Below are 18,204 nucleotides of genomic sequence, written 5' to 3'. Positions count from 1 at the left end.
CCATCCATTCTGCATTAATCATGTCCTACAGATTTTGATATGTTTTATTTTCATATCATGGCCCATTAATTATTTAGTCTATTATAGGTCTTTCTGTTCTTCAGGTTTGGTTGTTTTGTTGATAATCTAAAGTTGTTTTATATCCTCATTGATATTTTATCTAGTTTTATCAATTGTTAAGAGGTGGTTTTGAATATCTCAAAATATATAATGCATTCTACTGTCATGTGCAACTAATTATAACAAATAAAATTTTAAAAAATTGAAAAAATAATCTCTAGCATTAGTAGTAAATTTGTGTTTCTTTTGTTACTTCCATCCATTTTTATCTCACATAATATATCTTTGTTTCTCAGTCCATATACATTTAGGATTGCTCTGTCTTCTTGATAGATTTACCCTTTTATTTTTAGATAAAGTCCTTTTTTGGTCATTTTCTTTGCCCATGAAATCATTTTACCTGATATTAATATAATCATTTCTGCTCTCATTTGATTCATATTCTCATGATATATCTTTTTCCATTTTTTTTTTTTTACTTTTGACCTGCATATATTCTTGTACTTGAAATGAGTATTTGTAGGCAGCATAGGATTTGGTTATGTTTGTAAATCAGTTTTGTCAATCTTTGTATTTTATTTGGTATTTAATTTGTACATGGTAGGGTTTAAACTGTCACCTTATTTCTTGTTTTATCTGTTATTCATTTTTTTGGTTTCTTTTTTCTACTGTCTTGTGGGTTACTAGAGCTTTTTTAGAATTCCATTTTCATTTATCTATTTATCTTTAACCTTTTGGTATCTCTCTATCTTTCTCTCTCTCTCTGGAGATTGAACCCAGGGTCTTGTGCATGTGAGTAAAGCACTATACCAACTGAGCTATGTCCCCAGCCCCCAAGGGATATATCTCTTTGTTTAGCTTTTTTAGTAGTTCTTCGTATAATATTATATATGAATCACTTATTATTCTAATTGGTACCATCATTTTACCAGTTTTGAGTAAAATAGAGATGACATTTCTTAACCTCCCTCATCTAAAATATAATCATGCTAAATATTTCTTCTGTAGCTGGGCATGATGGTCTATGCCTATAATCCCAGCATGGACTTGAGAGATGGAGGCAGAAGGATCTTGAGTTCAAATGCAACTGTTGCTCCCTGTCAAGCAACAAGGTCTGATGTATCTCCTCAGGGCCCGCCTGAGGAGAATACGGGGCCGAGCAGGATGATGAGTGTCGGTGGCAATGGAAACCCACCAGAGCCGGGAGGTCTGCCAGTGCACAAAGCACAGCAGGAACTCATTTATTGAGGGAGTTACACAGCTTTTATGTAGTGTGGGGGCTAGGTGGGAACCAATCAGCTTAAAGGTCAGCAAGGCATGGGGAATTCATGAGGGAGAGAGTCCCATAGGACTAAATGACAGGCACGAGCTGATCACATTCATGGAACTGCTGCTAACCAATCCCAGACAGTAGGGGGTGGAGATGAGCAGGTCAATCAGGGAGTTGCTGGGTAAGAACACATTTTTCAGTTTCCGGGGGAGAGTGGCAGTACAAAGAAGTCCAGGTAAACTGTTGGTGGATTAGGCAGTGCCACGTATGAGGAAGAGGTTGTCATGAGGGTGCAGCCACCATTAGGGTGCATCCCCTACAATTCCCCCTTTTTGTTTTATTAGCTCCCCCCTGGAGCCAGTTGGAAGGTGGAGCTTCTCTCTTAAGTTGTCCCAGTGCACTTGGGATCTTACCCATCTCTGAATAATCCACAGTGCCTCAACAGCTCAGGGGGGAGGGGAGCCACCTCAAGAGCCTGTCTTAGGCTGTCCTAGTGCACCTGGGATCTTACCCGTCATTGGCTCAAGGAGTCTTTGGGGGTTAACTTTGCATTATCATCATATGCCTCCTCATAACCAGTGGCTAGCCGTTGGTATTTTACTTGGACATTTATTAATTGTACTGCCTTCAAACGTTTCTGTACGAACTATATGACCTTATTGAAAATGTAGGTGCTATAAGGAGAAGGAAAAGGGGACCAAGCAAGGGAAGTAAGTAAGGGAGCCAGTCATGTAAGCCCATCCAGAAGAAGCTAGATTGAAGCTCGGTACACCATTTTTTCAGATTTTCTTGCAGTTGCTTGATCTTGTCATGGACAATTCTGGACCGATCGGCATAACAGCAGCCTTCCTCCTGAAGAAACAAGTAAAGCCCTCCTTCCCTGGCAGTTAGTAAATGAAACTCTCTCCCAAGTTGTAGGACTACTGCTCCAAGGAAATCTAATTGTGCCTGGAGGTCTAAGATTGCACCAGCTACTTATTGCATAACATTTATTAATTGTTGTGAAGGTTTATTATATAAGGTAAGAGAGGTGCCTAGTCCAGCAATTTTGGTTCCCGCTTTCGTAGCTACCTTGTTAACACGTTGTTCATAAAAAGGAATCATGCTTATTTGGGTATTTCGCATATCCATCCTCTGAGGCTGGTGCTCTCACGTATTGTTGCCTTAACATCATTAGTTGGACTGTGCTTACCCGGTACTTGATAAAAGCTATTAGCCTATTTAGAATGCAGGGGCCAAAGATTAAGAGTAAGAATAAAATGATAAGTGGCCCCAGTAAGGTAGAAATCAAGGTGGTTAACCAAGGGGAGGAATTAAACCATGATTCAAACCAGCCTTGCTGTGCCTCTCACTCCTTCTTCTGTTTAGCTAGTCCTTCTCTAACTTTAGTCATAGATTCTTTAATTATGCCTGAATGGTCAACATAAAAGCAACATTCTTCACCTAGGGCTATACATAATCCTCATTGCTATAGGAAAATTACATTTAATCCCCTCCTGTTTTGCATTACTTCAGCCAGGGAAGTGAGGGATTCTTGAAGGTGGGAAATGGAGTTTTCTAGCTTCTCAATATCTAGATCAATAGCTGCTCTTAAATCAGAGTAATGTTGGTTCTGAGTTATCAAGGAAGCTGTTCCTGTTCTGGCTCCTACAAGTCCCATACCCAGAATCATGCTTAGGGTTATGGCCATAAGAGGTTCCCTCTTAGTCCTAGGGGGGTTTCCTCTTAGTCATAGATAGAAGTCCTCATCTGAATGATATAATAGCCTGGGAACTAACCTAACAAGCACACAAAAGCCATGGGAGTTATTGATCACTTCTGTATGGGCACATGTGAGTCCTGTAGAACAGGCCCACCAAGTGTCCTTCTGGGGGATTAGATACTGACTTGAGTTGCTTAGTGTCACAGTTTGCTTGCATAAAGATTGATGAGATGCAGGGATATAGCCTATACAGAGCCCTTGTCCAGTGACTTGTTGTAAGGTTAGGGAATCTTTTGATTGTCAGCGACATTTGTCAGAGTTGTGGGAAGAGGTACAGTTTCCTAGAGTTGCTATGCCTTAATAATATGGTGGGGCTGTGTCATAACACAGCCAACAGGATTTAGTTATATTGGAATTAGAGCTGTTTAGGACTAAGTAGGATTGCTCTAGAAGAGCTACTAGGGGGTCTTCGAGGGTCCCCATTGGGAGAGTGGTAGGCTTCAGTAGAAAGGTCTTGGTGCTAGGAGATGTGGATGAGAAATGTGTTAGGTTTGGTTTTGGGGTACTAGCTTGCTGAACAGATTGTCTGCTTGGGTTAAGTACCTGGTTGGGGCCCAATGCTGTTTTGCTTAGGGGTTTTTGGATTAACTTAATTGTGAAGATTAGTCCAGGATTATACCCACTGCGGTAAAGCCTTAGTCCCCAGGTTTTTCCAGCCTCCCAGTTTGCCTTTTTTCCCAGTAGGAGTGAACTTTATGACTAATGGGTTGCAGCATCCCCCTGGGGTAGCTAATGGGAAGGCAGAATATCCTAATTGGTCTTTGTTATAACATGGCCCACAGTTCACCCTTTTACCGTTCTGTTGGCAGTAACCTCGTCCCACTTCTTGTATGTTTCCACCCCTTCCCACCGAGATTAGGTCTCGTGACCTAATCTCGTGGGAGGGGTCCACGGGATCCACCGAGTAGATTCACAACCCCATGCTTTACAGTAGGCACTTTCAGGGCCTTCACACTTGGCAATTTGCTTTCTGTCTCTCGAGTGAGCGGGGCAGACATAGAACCCTAGGCTTCTGGTATTACTGTGACCCCCGGGAGTTAAACACCCATATGCTGGGAAGGGTTCTGAAGGGTCCCATGTATTCCCCCCAAGGTCACACAAGTCCACAAGGAGGTCAGGGAACCAAGTTCCTAGTGGGGCTAAATTTGAGGAGGTGACAATGGCTATTTCACCAGTTTCTGCATTGATGACCATCCAGGTTTGTTTCCATGGGAGGTGGGGTTTTCCTTGAACTAGTATAGTACTTACAGTTAGAAAGCAAAGGGCTATTAAAGATCCCATGGTAAGCAGAGGGATTTAGGGTTTAGTATGTTTTTGATACTTATGGTATAGCTCCAGGTGCTCCACGAAAGCTTGGATGATGATGGCACTAATGAACACCAACAGGGAGATGATGAGCAGTCCAGTGATGATGAGGCAAAGAGTCCACCAAGGTCTTTTCATACCTGTTAAAGACAAGAAAATACCATACCTCAAGAGGTGGAGCTCCTTGGGTCAGTATTATCATTTTGTGAGGAGAGGGCATCATTTGGAGGGGGGTGATATTTAATGTTGTTTGCAGGGACCCAAATGGGCTTGTCCTCATCAATAGGAAATACACATCCGAATCCCCTTCCAACAGTTATGAGAGGGTCAGGACCTCTCCAGGCCCCTGTGAGAGGGTCTTTCCATTGGACTTTGATGTTGTGATATTTTACTGCGGTTGCCCAATGCTTCTGGAAAGGGGAGAGATGATCATTTTTGGAAAAATTTAAAATATTTAGAGTGCATAGCACCATGCTTAATTGATCATGGGGGGATGATACTCCCCCTTTTTGTTTTAATAGCTGGGTCTTTAGGGTTCTGTTTTGTCATTCGACAATTGCTTGACCAGTGGGATTGTAGGGCATGCCCGTATTATGCTGGATGCCCCAGTGTTCTACAAATGTTGAGAATGATTTACTGGTGAAACAAGGGCCATTGTCAGTTTTGAGTTGTTTAGTTAGGCCGAGGACTGCAAAACATTGTAGCAAATGATTGATAGCAAGTCTTGTCTTTTCTCCAGCATGGGCTGTGGCCCAGCAGGCATGTGAGAAAGTATCAATGGTTACAAAGACGTATTTGAGCTTTCCAAAAGGAGCATAATGGGTGACATCTGTTTGCCACAGATGGTTAGGTGTTAACCCATGGGGATTGACTCCAGCTTCTTGCAAAGGAGGTACTTGTAGAAAAGGCGAACAAGATTTACAGGTCCAGGTGATTCATTTTAGGTCCTTAATAGAGAACTGGGACTACCTGTGGTGTAAGCCCCGCCAATTAACATGAGTGAACTCATGAAAGGAGGTAGCCTCCTCTTGAAAAGAATAGCTTTGCAGAGAAGATGCTAAGGAGTCAGCAATTGTACTGCCTTGAGATAAAATACCTGGGAGGTGTTGGTGCCCCTGGAGGTGCTGCAGGAATATAGGTTTAGTCCTCAACTTTAATAGGTTTCTTGCCTGGATCATTAAAGGGGTGATGGGATTATCATCATGTTAATGTATGACCAGGGGAAGTTAGGGAGCAGATTGGCAGCATAGAGGCTATCAGTGAACAGGTTGAAAGGTTCTTGTATCTCACTAAAGGCCAGAACAATTGCATAGAGCTCTTTGAATTGTGCTGAACCTTGGATGTTATGGACTAATGTCCTGGGGGTTTCATCACCCTGCATAGAAGGCGGAAAAATAACTATTGCTGCTCCTCTTTTTCCCCCATCTGAGAACACCGTGAGAAAGGAAGGATCAGCCTCAGGTAAAAACAATCTTGGTGGGAAAAGTAACAAATTTTACATACACCCTATTGATAATAGCTCCTATAATAGAATATTAAATGATAGAAATAGATCCCCAGTAAAATTTACTGTTTATAATTACCATTAGGGACAAGTTTAGTTTGGAGAATAGCAGCTTGATAAATTCCCTGCTTTAAAACTTGTAAACCTGGAAAATATGAACACATTTAATATACAAAAAGTGACCATTTCACAATTACCTTGACACTTTTATATTACCCAATTTAGTTTTTAAACCTCAATTTTCAAGACTAATTTTCCTAAAGAATGAAACTTAACAGATATAATGTTAAGAATAAATTAATGTCTGTAGGAAATCCTTGTCAATTTAACATATATATTAAACTTTGGTTTATATCAGTATAGTAGTATTTGACTTTAAGAAAAACCTTAAACAGCTTTAACTGATTGTCTTACATACTTGTAACCAACTTAGTTACATACAAACTTGTTGACATTTGCCCTTTACTTACAGACTTTCTTAGCACTTACTTAGACCCTCATGTATTTTATTATATAACAATTTTTTATCCAGAAAGATTTTCTTCTTCACTAAATATAATTCCATTTTTAGAGTCTTTTATTTTCTCTTTCCTATGTGTTGACCCCTTTTTGTTCACATTCTGAAACAACTCTTATGAAATTTCTGAATTAAGATAAATTACACCATTTTAACAAGATAAAATACATTGTTGTTTATAGTACTCTAACTGAAACACAGTTGAACCTTTAGAACACTTTGTATATAGAATTGTACCTGTTAGGACATAATTCTTAGTAACCTTGTTTTTAGTTAAGATATTAGACAAGTGCCCTGAACAGTATTTGTCATATTTTTCTTGTTGAAGAAAGGTCCTAGAAATAATTGATATTAGACATTTCATTAACATCAACATTTCATTAGTTTGACCACCTAGAGACTTGCAAGTTATTTCTTTTTTTTCTTTGTTTTTTTTATTATTGTACACAAATGGGATGCATGTTGTTTCTCTATTTGTACATGGCATAAAGGCATACCATTTGTGTAATCATAAATTTACATAGGGTAATATTTGATTCATTCTGTTATTTTGTTCCCTTCCCCCCACCCCTCTTTTCCCTCTATACAGTCCTTCCTTCCTCCATTCTTGCCCCCCTCCCTAAACCTAACTCTAACCCTAACATTAACTCTTCCCACCCCACATTTTGTGTCCTCATTCACTTATTAGTGATATCATTCTTCCTTTGGTTTTTTGAGATTGGCTTATCTCACTTAGCATGATATTCTCCAGTTTCATACATTTGCCTGCAAATGCCATAATTTTATCATTCTTTATGGCAGACTAATATTCCATTGTATATATATATACCACATTTTCTTTATCCATTCATCAATTGAAGGACATCTAGGTTGGTTCCACAATCTGGCTATTGTGAACTGAGCAGCTATGAACTTTGATGTGGCTGTATCTCTGTAATATGCTGATTTTAAGTCCTATGGGTATAGGCCAAGGAGTGGGATAGCTGGGTCAAATGGTGGTTCCATTCCAAGTTTTCTAAGGAGCCTCCATACTGCTTTCCACAGTGGCTGCACTAATTTGCAGGCCCACCAGCAATGTAAGAGTGTACCTTTCTCCCCACATCCTCGCCAACACCTGTTGTTGCTTGTATTCTTGATAATCGCCATTCTAATTGGGGTGAGATGGAATCTTAGGGTGGTTTTGATTTGCATTTCTCTTATTACTAGAGATGTTGAACATTTCTCCATATGTTTGTTGATTGCTTGTAGAACTTCTGTGAAGTGTCTATTCATTTCCTTAGCCCATTTGTCGATTGGGTTATTTGCATTCTTGGTGTAGAGTTTTTTGATTTCTTTAAAGATTCTGGAGATTAGCGCTCTATCTGAAGTATGATTGGCAAAGATTTTCTCTCACTCTGTAGGCTCTTTCTTCGCATTGCTGATAGTTTCCTTTGCTGAGGGAAAGCTTTTTAGTTTGAATCTATCCCAATTATTAATTCTTGCTTTTATTTCTTGTGCTTTTGGAGTCCTGTTGAGGAAGTCTGGTCCTAAGCCGACATGTTGAAGCTCTGGACCTACTTTTTCTTCTATAAGATGCAAGGTCTCTGGTCTGATTCCGAGATCCTTAATGCATTTTGAGTTTAGTTTCGAGCATGGTGAGAGAAATGGGTTTAGTTTCATTCTGTTGCATATGGATTTCCAATTCTCCCAGCACCATTTGTTGAAGAAGCTATCTTTTCTCCATTGCATATTTTTGGCCCCTTTGTCTAGTATGAGAAAATTGTATTTATTTGGGTTTGTGTCCATGTCCTCTATTCTGTACCATTGATCCACCTTTCTATTTTGCTACCAATACCATGCCGTTTTTGTTACTATTGCTTTGTAGTAGAGTTGAAGATCTGGTATTGCAATACCCCCTGCTTCACTCTTTCTGCCAAGAATTGCTTTAGCTATTCTGGGTTTTTTCTTCTTCCAGATGAATTTCATAATTTCTTGCTCTATTTCTGTAAGGTATATCATTGGGATTTTAATTGGAATTGCATTAAATCTCTATAGCATTTTTGTTAGTATGGCCATTTTGACAATATTAATTCTTCCTATCCAGGAACATGGGAGATCTTTCCATCTTCTAGGGTGTTCTTTAATTTCTTTCTTTACTGTTCTGTATATCTCATTGTAGAGGTCTTTCACCTCTTTTGTGAGATTGATTCCCAAGTATTTTATTTTTTTTGAAGCTATTGTGAGTGGGGTAGTTTTCCTAATTTCTCTTTCTGAAGATTCATCGCTTATGTATAGAAATGCCTTAGATTTATGTGCATTGATCTTATATCCCGCTACTTTACTGAATTCACTTATGAGATCTAAAAGTTTTCTGGTGGAATTTCCTGGTTCCTTTAAGTATACAATCATATCATCAGCAAATAGGGATAGTTTGAGTTCTTCTTTTCCTATTTGTATCCCTTTAATTTCTTTGGTCTGTCTAATTGCTCTGGCTAGAGTTTCAAGGACGATATTGAATAGAAGTGATGAAAGAGGGCTTCCCTGCCTTGTTCCAGTTTTTAGAGGGAATGCTTTCAGTTTTTCACCATTTAGAAAAATAATAGCCATGGGCTTAGCGTACATGGCCTTTACAATGTTAAGGAATATTCCCATTATCCCTATTTTTTCTAGGGTTTTGAGCATGAAGGGATGCTGTATTTTATCAAATACTTTTTCTGCATCTATCAAAATAATCATGTGATTCTTGACTTTAAGTCTATTGATATGGTGAATTACATTTTTTGATTTTCTGATGTTGAACCAAACTTGCATCCCTGGGATGAAACCCACTTGATCATGGTGCACTATCTTTGTAATATGTTCTTGTATGCAATTTGCTAAAATTTTGTTGATAATTTTTGCATCGATGTTCATTAAGGATATTGGTCTGAAATTTTCTTTCCTCTATGTGTCTCTGTCTCATTTAGGTATCAGGGTAATATTGGCTTCATAGAATGAGTTTGGGAGGGTTCCCTCCTCTTCTATTTTATGTAATACTTTGAGAAGTATTGGAATGAACTCTTCTTTAAAAGTTTTCTAGAACTCGGCTGAGAACCCATCTGGTCCTGGACTTTTCTTTGTTGGTAGGCTTTTGATAACTTCTTCTATTTCATTACTTGAAATTGGTCTATTTAAATTGTGTATGTCCTCCTCGTTTAGTTTAGGCAATTCATATGTCTCTAGAAACCTGTTGATGTCTTCAAAATTTTCTATTTTGTTGGAGTATAGATTTTCAAAATAGCTTCTAATTATGTTTTGTATTTCAGTCGTGTCTGTTGTGATATTTCCTTTTTCATTCCGAATTTTAGTAATTGGGGTTTTCTCTCGTCTTCTCTTTGTTAGTGTGGCTAAAGGTTTATCAATTTTGTTTATTTTTTTGAAGAACCAACTATTTATTTTGTAAATTTTTGTATTGTTTCTTTTGTTTCAATTTCATTGATTTCAGCTCTGATTTTGACTATTTCCTGTCTTCTACTACTTTTGGTGTTGGTCTGTTCTTCTTTTTCTAGGGCTTTAAGCTGTAGTGTTAGGTCGTTTATTTTTTGAGTTTTACTTCTTTTATTAAATGCGCTCCATGAAATAAATCTTCCTCTAAGTACTGCTTTCATAATGTCCCAGAGATTTTGGTATGATGTTTCTTTGTTCTCGTTTAGCTCTAAGAATTTTTTATTTTCCTTCCTAATATCTTCTGTTATCCATTCATCGTATAGTAGCATATTGTTTAATCTCCAGGTGTTGGAGTAGTTTCTGTTTTTTACTCTTTCATTTATTTCTAACTTCAATCCATTATGATCTGAAAGAATACAAGGTAGTGTCTCTATCTTCTTGTATTTGCTGACATTAGCTTTGTGGCATAATATATGGTCTATTTTAGAGAAGGATCTATGTGCTGCTGAGAAGAAAATGTATTCCCTCTTGGTTGGATGATATATTCTATAAATGTCTGTTAAGTCTAAATTATTGATTGTGTTATTGAGATCTATGTTCAATTTTTGTTTGGAAGATCTGTCCAGTGGTGAGAGAGGCGTGTTAAAATCACCTAGTATTATTGTGTTATGGTCTATTTTGTTTCTAAAATTGAGAAGGATGTGTTTAACATATATGGATGAGCCACTGTTTGTGGCATAGAAGTTTATGATTGTTATATCTTGCTGATTTATGCTTCCCTTAAGCAGTATGAAATGTCCTTCCTTATCCCTTCTGACTGACATTGGCTTGAAGTCCACATTATCTGAAATGAGGATGGATACTCCAGCTTTTTTGCTGTGTCTTTGTGCATGGTATGTTTTTCCCCAACCTTTCACCTTTAGTCTATGGGTATCTCTTTCTATGAGGTGAGTCTCTTGCAGGCAACATATTGATGGATCTTCTTTTTAATCCAGTCCGCCAGTCTATGTCTTTTGATTGATGAATTCAGGCAATTAACATTCAGGGTTATTATTGAGATATGATTTGTATTCCCGGTCATTTGGTTCATATTTAAAATTTTATTTATTTATTTATTTATTTATTTTTGGACACATCTTGGTTCCTCCTTTATTTGACAGTTCCTTTAGGATAATTCCACCTTTGCTGATTTTCTTCTTTTTTTTTTATTTCTTCCTCATGAAATATTTTGCCAAAAATGTTCTGTAATGCTGGCTTTCTTTTTGTAAATTCTTTTAGCTTTTGTTTATCATGGAAAGATTTTATTTCATCGTCAAATTTGAAGGTAAGTTTTGCTGGGTATTAGATTCTTGGTTGGCATCCATTTTCTTTCAGAGCTTGAAAAATGTTGTTCCAGGCCCTTCTAGCTTTTAGGGTCTGGATTGAAAAATCTGCTGATATCCATATGGATTTCCCCCTGAATATAATTTGGTTCTTTTCTCTCACAGCCTTTAAATTCTGTCTTTATTTTGTATGTTAAGTATTTTCATTATAATGTGCCTTGGTGTGGGTCTGTTGTAATTTTGTGTATTTGGAGTCCTATAAGCCTCTTGGACTTGATTTTCCATTTCATTCTTCAGATTTGGGAAATTTTCTGATATTATTTCTTCAAATAGATTGTTCATTCCTTTGGTTTGTTTCTCTAAGCCGTTTTTCTAAGCCTTCCTCAATTCTAATAATTCTCAAATTTGGCCTTTTCATGATATCCCATAGTTCTTGCAGATTCTATTCATGATTTCTCACCATCTTCTCTGTTTGTTCAACTTTGTTTTCGAGGTTAAATATTTTGTCTTCAATATGTGAAGTTCTGTCTTCCAGCTGTTCTATCCTATTGGTTATGCTTTCTATGGAGTTCTTAATTTGGTTTATTGTTTCCTTCATTTCAAGGATTTCTGTTTGGTTTTTTTTCAATATCTCTAACTCTGTATTGAAATGATCTTTTGCTTCCTGAATTTGCTCTGTTAACTGTCGATTGGTGCGATCATTATTGCCTGCATTTGCTCTTTCATCTCATCATTCAATGCCTGCATTTGCTCTTTCATCTCATTGTTTGCTTTCCTAATCATTTTAATTATGTACATTCTGAACTCCCTTTCTGTCATTTCTTCTGCCATGCTGTTGTTGGATTCTATTGATGTAACATCTAGATTTGTTTGGGGTATTTTCTTCCCTTGTTTTCTCATATTGTTCAGGAATCAGCGGGTCATTAAGATATTGCAGATTTCCTCTATCAGCTTATAATGTCCCTGAAGATTGCTAGTATATCCCCTCTTATCCTTCAGTAGCCTGAAATATTGGAGGAAGTTGATAATGTGGAGCTCCATGAAGAAGTTGCCTCGCTAGAGTGGTGACCCTCAGGTGGCGTATATTCCCTGCTAGTGGTCAGAGGTGTCTCCACTTGTTGACCAATGGTCATTCAACGGGGAACTAGGCTGCAGGCTGAGGCAAGGCCTATTTGTGCCTGTGTCTCTGGTTTAACCATCCCTGTGGAAAATCCTCTCCCAGTAGGGAAGACTCACTCGGTGGGAACATCTCCCTGGTCAGTTCCCCTCCTAGAGGTTCCCCTCAGTCTACAACTACCACCTAGGCTGGGCTGTCTTCCTCTGCAATGTTCCCAGGGGCCCGAACCTACCTACTGGACCTGGGAGCCTCACCCTACGCAGGCGAGTCTCCTTAGGCTGCCTCTCCCAGATAATCTGCCCGCAGTCCTGGAAACTTCGCTCCGCCCCTAGGCCTGTCTCTGTGCGGCTCTTCCAGCAAGAAGCCACCTAGCTCCTGGGACCCTGCTCTGCACCTAATCGCCTGGCTATGCAGCCCCTCCTCTGAGCCGCCACCTGGATCCCTGTACAATACCTCCGATACCCAGAGACCTGCCGCACACCTCCTCCACTGGACAGCAGCCCAGTTTCTGACGCAGTCACTAGGAGTCCAAGCAACTCACTTCGCGTCTCCCCTCCCACCAACCTCCCCTAGCCCTAGGCAGTCACTCCAAGCCCAAGTGACCCGCCCTGTTCCTCCTCCACCTCCTCAGGGTAGCCCCCCGGGTGTTCAGGGGCGGTGGCTCCGAGACCAAGTGACCCACTGCACTCCTCCACCAGGCAGGCCACCGGTGTTCAAGAGCAGTCACTTTGAGTGCAATCAACTCACCACTCGCCTCCTCCTCTGGCTACCACCTGTGGCTCTGATGCAGTAACTCCTAGACCAAGCAACCCACCACACTTCTCCTCTTCCTCTGGGCAACCCCCTGGGTGTTCAGAAGTGGTTGTTCTGAGTCCAAACAGCTTGCGATGCAGCTCCTCCTCTGGCAACCGCCTGTGGCTCTGATGCAGTCACTCCTAGACCAAGCGACCCACCATGCTTCTCCTCTTCCTCCAGGCAACCCCCCGGTGTTCAGAATTGGTCGTTCTGAGTTCAAACAGCTCATCACGCAGCTCCTCCTCAGGCAGCAGCCTGGAGCCCCAGTGGTTGCTCTGAGTCCAAGTGCTGTGCTGAGCCGCCTCCTCTACGATGATCCCAGTTGTCCGTGTTCACCGCTCCAGCGGGGGGAGGAGCGTCTCACCGAGCAACTCTACTTCACAAATTCCCTGTGTTCCGGGCCTACCACCCCATCCGGGTCACCTCCCCAATGGGAGAGACTCACCCGGCGACTTTGAGTTGGTCTCAAGTCTCTCACTATCTCCTCTTCTGAATTCTGCGTCCTGGATCAACGTGAAATGCAGCTGCCCTCTAGGCTGCCATCTTGAAACTCTCCACAAGTTATTTCTAAAGACATTTCACTTTTATTTGTTTACCCAGTTTAAATTGAACCTTTTTAAATTACGTGAATTAAAAATATTTGGATCCATTTTTAAATTTTAATTTAGGAGTGCCCAGTTTTGATACAGACAAAACATGACAGCAGACAGCACCACATACAAATAACACAAAATCAAAGGCCTTGTAACTTTATAGGTGAATCTCCATTGCAATGTAACTGATGTTCAAAAAGAAATGTAGAGTTGGATAAAGATAGAACTTATCAAAAAAGTCATGAGCTCAAAAATATAGCATTAAAGAAAAACAAAACAAAACAAGAATCCTGGAAAATGAGTTAGTTCTGTGTAGTAGCCCAGGAGTTTAAGTCTCAGGTTGCTCCCCCACTGAGACTGTTGCAGTTTTTCATTCCAATGCAGGCTTCAGCAAGGCCAGGCAGGGGAAGAGAATGACCCTGTGCTCAAGATAAGTTTTGTATCCAGATAGGGTGGAAGAGGGGCTGAAGAAGCCTGGAAAGGGTTAGAAGAGGGAGTGGACTCAGGGGAGGACTGCTTCAAGGACACAGGTGTTCCCTCTGTAGGTGGCCATGGAGCTGCATCAAAGGGATCAAGAGGGGGGCCTGTTTCTGTCTCTTGTGATAGTTTCTCTTGACCCTTGCATGGGAGGACCTCAGAACTGCCCTTTGGAGAGTCAACGCCTTTGGGGAGGCCCCTGTCTTTACATGGGTTGCGAATAGGATGCGGTGGGAAACAGCTTTTAAGGGCTGCAATAGTAGGGAAAGACCCGAGAGGGGGGATATCTCCCTTATTAACTTGTGCCTTATGAAGAAGTTGTTCAATTCTGTCCCATGTTTCCCAGTCAAACAAGTTTGCTTCAGGCAGCCAAGGGGCTGCCTTAATGAGAGACTTCCAGGTCTGAAATGCCTGGCTCTGAGAATTCTAATCCTCTACTTCTAAGGAGGATCCTAAGGGAGTCAAGGGAGGGGTCAAACTTGGAATTGAACTGTCCCATATCTTATGGGAGTACACTCACCCGCAGTTTGATTGACCTGTTGGTGATTTCGTGATCCTCACACGGGGCACCAGTTGTTGCTCCCTGTTGAGCAACAAGGTCTGATGTATCTCCTCAGGGCCCGCCTGAGGAGAATACTGGGCCGAGCAGGATGATGAGTGTCGCCGGCAATGGAAACCCACCAGAGCCGGGAGGTCTGTCAGCGCACAAAGCACAGCGGGAATTTATTTATTGAGGGAGTTACACAGCTTTTATGTAGGGTGGGGGCTAGGTGGGAACCAATCAACCTAAAGGTCAGCAAGGTATGGGGAATTCATGAGGGAGAGAGTCCAATAGGACTAAATGACAGGCACGAGCTGATCACATTCATGGAACTGCTGCTAACCAATCCCAGACAGTAGGGGGTGGAGATGAGCAGGTCAATCAGGGAGTTACTGGGTAAGAACACATTTTTCAGTTCCCGGGGGAGAGTGCAGTACAAAGAAGTCCAGGTAAACTGTTGGTGGATCAGGCAGTGCCACGTATGAGGAAGAGGTTTTCACGAGGGTTCAGCTGCCATTAGGGTGCAACCCCTACAGCAACCTCAGCAACTTAGTAAGACCCTGTCTCTTACAAAATATAAAAGAAACGTCTGGGGATCTGGCTAGGTGGTTAAGTACCCCTGGCCTGATACAAAAAAATTTAAAAAAAGAACTGCATGAGATAATGTTATTGTTTTTGCTTCACCCATCAAACAGGTTTATAAACTCAAGAAGAGAATGAGAGTATACTGTATATTTTTGTTTTTTGTGTTTTTTTTTCTGATGTTCTTTTAGCCTTTGCTTTCTGTTTAAAAGAACTTAATTTTTTAGAGTATATCTGCTGATGACAGATCCTCCTGTTTTCTTCATTTTAACGTCCTGATTTTCCTTTCATTTTTGAAGAATATTTGCACTGTGAATTGGATTTTGTGTGAGAGGCTTTTTTTTTTTTTTTTTTTACTCCAACCTTTGGATATTTAGAAATGTGCCAGTTCCTTCTCACCTCCATGGTTTCTAATAAGAAATCTATTGTCATTTGGGTTATTTTCCCTGTACATGTAATATAGAGTATCATTTCTCTTTTTCCTTTTTTTTGTTACTTTTCATAAGTTTGACAATGACAGGTCTTAGTGTTGATCTCTTTGGATTTATTTTCAGATTTGTTCAACTTCCTTAATCTCTATGTGTATTTTTTGCCATGTCTGGGATGTTTTTAGCCATTGTTTCTCAAGTATTTTTTTAGCTACCTGATTTTGCTTTCCTTTGAGGACTCTATGACATGGCTATTAAATTTCTTGTTATACTCTTAATTCCTCAACATCACATTTATTTGCTTTTCAGCTTAGTTTCATTGTTCAGATTAACTGTTTTCTGTTTCTTTACTTTCTGTTTAATTAATTATTTCTCTATCCCCTCCATACTGCTGCCCAGGCTGTGTTTATTATTATTGTGTTCATTTTATTTCCAGTTCTAAAATTTCCACATGGTTTTTCTTCTATATTTAAATTTGGTAAGACTTTCAGTTCTTCAATGAGATTTTCTAAAATTGTTTATAAATGTTCATTTTATCAGAACTGTGTTAAATTCTTTGTTGGATAATTGAAATATTTTCTCATATATTGGGCTTGGCAAGTATTGATTCTCTTTTTACATTTGGTTTTGAGACTTTCCTTATTTTTGGTGTGGTGAGTGTACATTTTCAGCCAATTTTGGCTGCAGATATTGGTGAAGCCTCAACAATAATTTAAAAAAATAAAATTTTTGTGTTTTTTTACTTGTTTCAATTAAGGAGAAATAGTGTCCACACAATTATTTGAAAAGTAAAGAACAATTTATTTTCCTATTATAAAATAGTATAAAGCATTAGAAATTTTTTAAACAAAAATAAGTAGAATTCCTCAATCTTGTCATTTTAATATTTTTACTATACTAGTCATGAAATATTTAATTTTAAATTGAGATATTAAATCTCATGTATTACTTTTTCCTTATGATATTATACTCTAATTAGCAATGTATTTGAATTAGATTACACTGCTTGTACCACCCAGTCATTTGGCATTTGATATTCATAAAATCTCAGTACATCTGTTTGTAATTTAAAAGTTCAAGCTTGTTATGTGCATTGCAGGATCAATATTGAGTCATGAATTGTTCACAAATCCCCTTTCAGAGGCAGGTAACTACTATAAACTCAGTGACATGGGATTGAAGAATTAGAATCATAACAAAGAAAATTTTAAGTTATTTCTTAGTCTGGCTTAGAAAAGCATACTCTCTGCAGCAGTCTGAAATGGTTTTCCTTCATTTGATTCTTGGTGAACATATGGAATACCACTAGATTCTTTTATTTTAGAGGTATTTTTTTCTATGCCATTAGTCCTATTTTGCCTATTTTCTTGTTTCAATTTGTTATGGGAATTTTCTGATTCTATCCTAGTGTTTTAATCTTTTGAAATTGTTCACTTTTCAGAGTCACTGAGGACATTTATAGTCAGATTAGACTGGAAACAGTAAGATTAGAGATGGTCATTTCCTAACCAAATACAGTAAGATACACCTGAGAAACTGATAGTCAGTGATGGTGGAGCAATGGTGAACAGAGAACAGACAGTCCACTTCTCTTACTCTGATGATTCTCTCTTCCAGAAATATAGCTTGATCTTATGTTTTTACATGTTTTAGAAAAATACACATACTTCAGACTTTTTTCAGTTGAATGTAACCTTCCAGTCTTGCATGTTTTCAATTGTTTTATTTTTTTAATTAACAAGCAATTTGTTTACTTTTAGTTCATTTATTTGATTGCAGTATTTAAAATAAATGTTTTCTGAGCATGAGCAAATACACTAAGATTGTACATATTTTTAATAGCATTCAACTATGACATCAACATTGAGAAGACTGGGTGACAATATATTTAAAGGAGTGGTAATTAAAGGAATTCAGGATAATTCTTCAGAACATTCTGTAGAAAATAAATCAAAGAGAGCTGCTGTCTTCAAGAACTCCAATTTGCCATTGAGATTTTTGTCAACCTTAATTGTTCTCAAGACAGTCACTCAAGGTAAGATTTCAGGCATGCTTACAGAATAATTATTAGTAACTAGGAGAGATAACCATATATTAAAGCAATTATTTTAAAATCAAATATGTTTTAAATTTTCAGCATGAGATTTTGGCTTATTTCATTATGGTGCCACATTATTTAAAATCAAATTTTATTTGATGAGAACAAAGTCTTTTGTATTATTTCTTCTTCTCAGAAGCCTGTGTTGATCCTCTTAGATAATGTTCTAATAGCACCCTTCACTTAAAATTGTTGGGTTATTTGCCACATAAATTGGCAAATAAAATAAAATAGTTTTTTTTTTTTATTTTCTGCTAGACAACAAAGTTGGCAAACTATAGCTTATACAGCATATCAGGTCCACCATCTGTTTTGTTAATAAAATTTTCTCACACAGCCATACTTGTTTGTAATGTCTTAACTGTGACTCTTTTTGCCTTTGAACAGCAGAGATGAGTAGTTGGCAACAGAGACTGTGTAGCCTCTAA

The 18,204-nt window shown here is 38.9% G+C and overlaps 1 pseudogene; it reads left to right on the top strand.

Moving 5' to 3' along the window:
* The window catches only part of LOC124975247 (coiled-coil domain-containing protein 138-like), a 77,295-nt pseudogene extending 59,091 nt beyond the window's left edge, over window positions 1-18,204 (top strand).

This window comes from Sciurus carolinensis, unplaced genomic scaffold, assembly GCF_902686445.1.
Source record: "Sciurus carolinensis unplaced genomic scaffold, mSciCar1.2, whole genome shotgun sequence".
NCBI classification, from domain to species: Eukaryota; Metazoa; Chordata; class Mammalia; order Rodentia; family Sciuridae; genus Sciurus; species Sciurus carolinensis.
The sequence above is the reverse complement of the archived record's forward strand: the minus strand, read 5'-3'. Positions and strand labels throughout refer to the sequence as shown.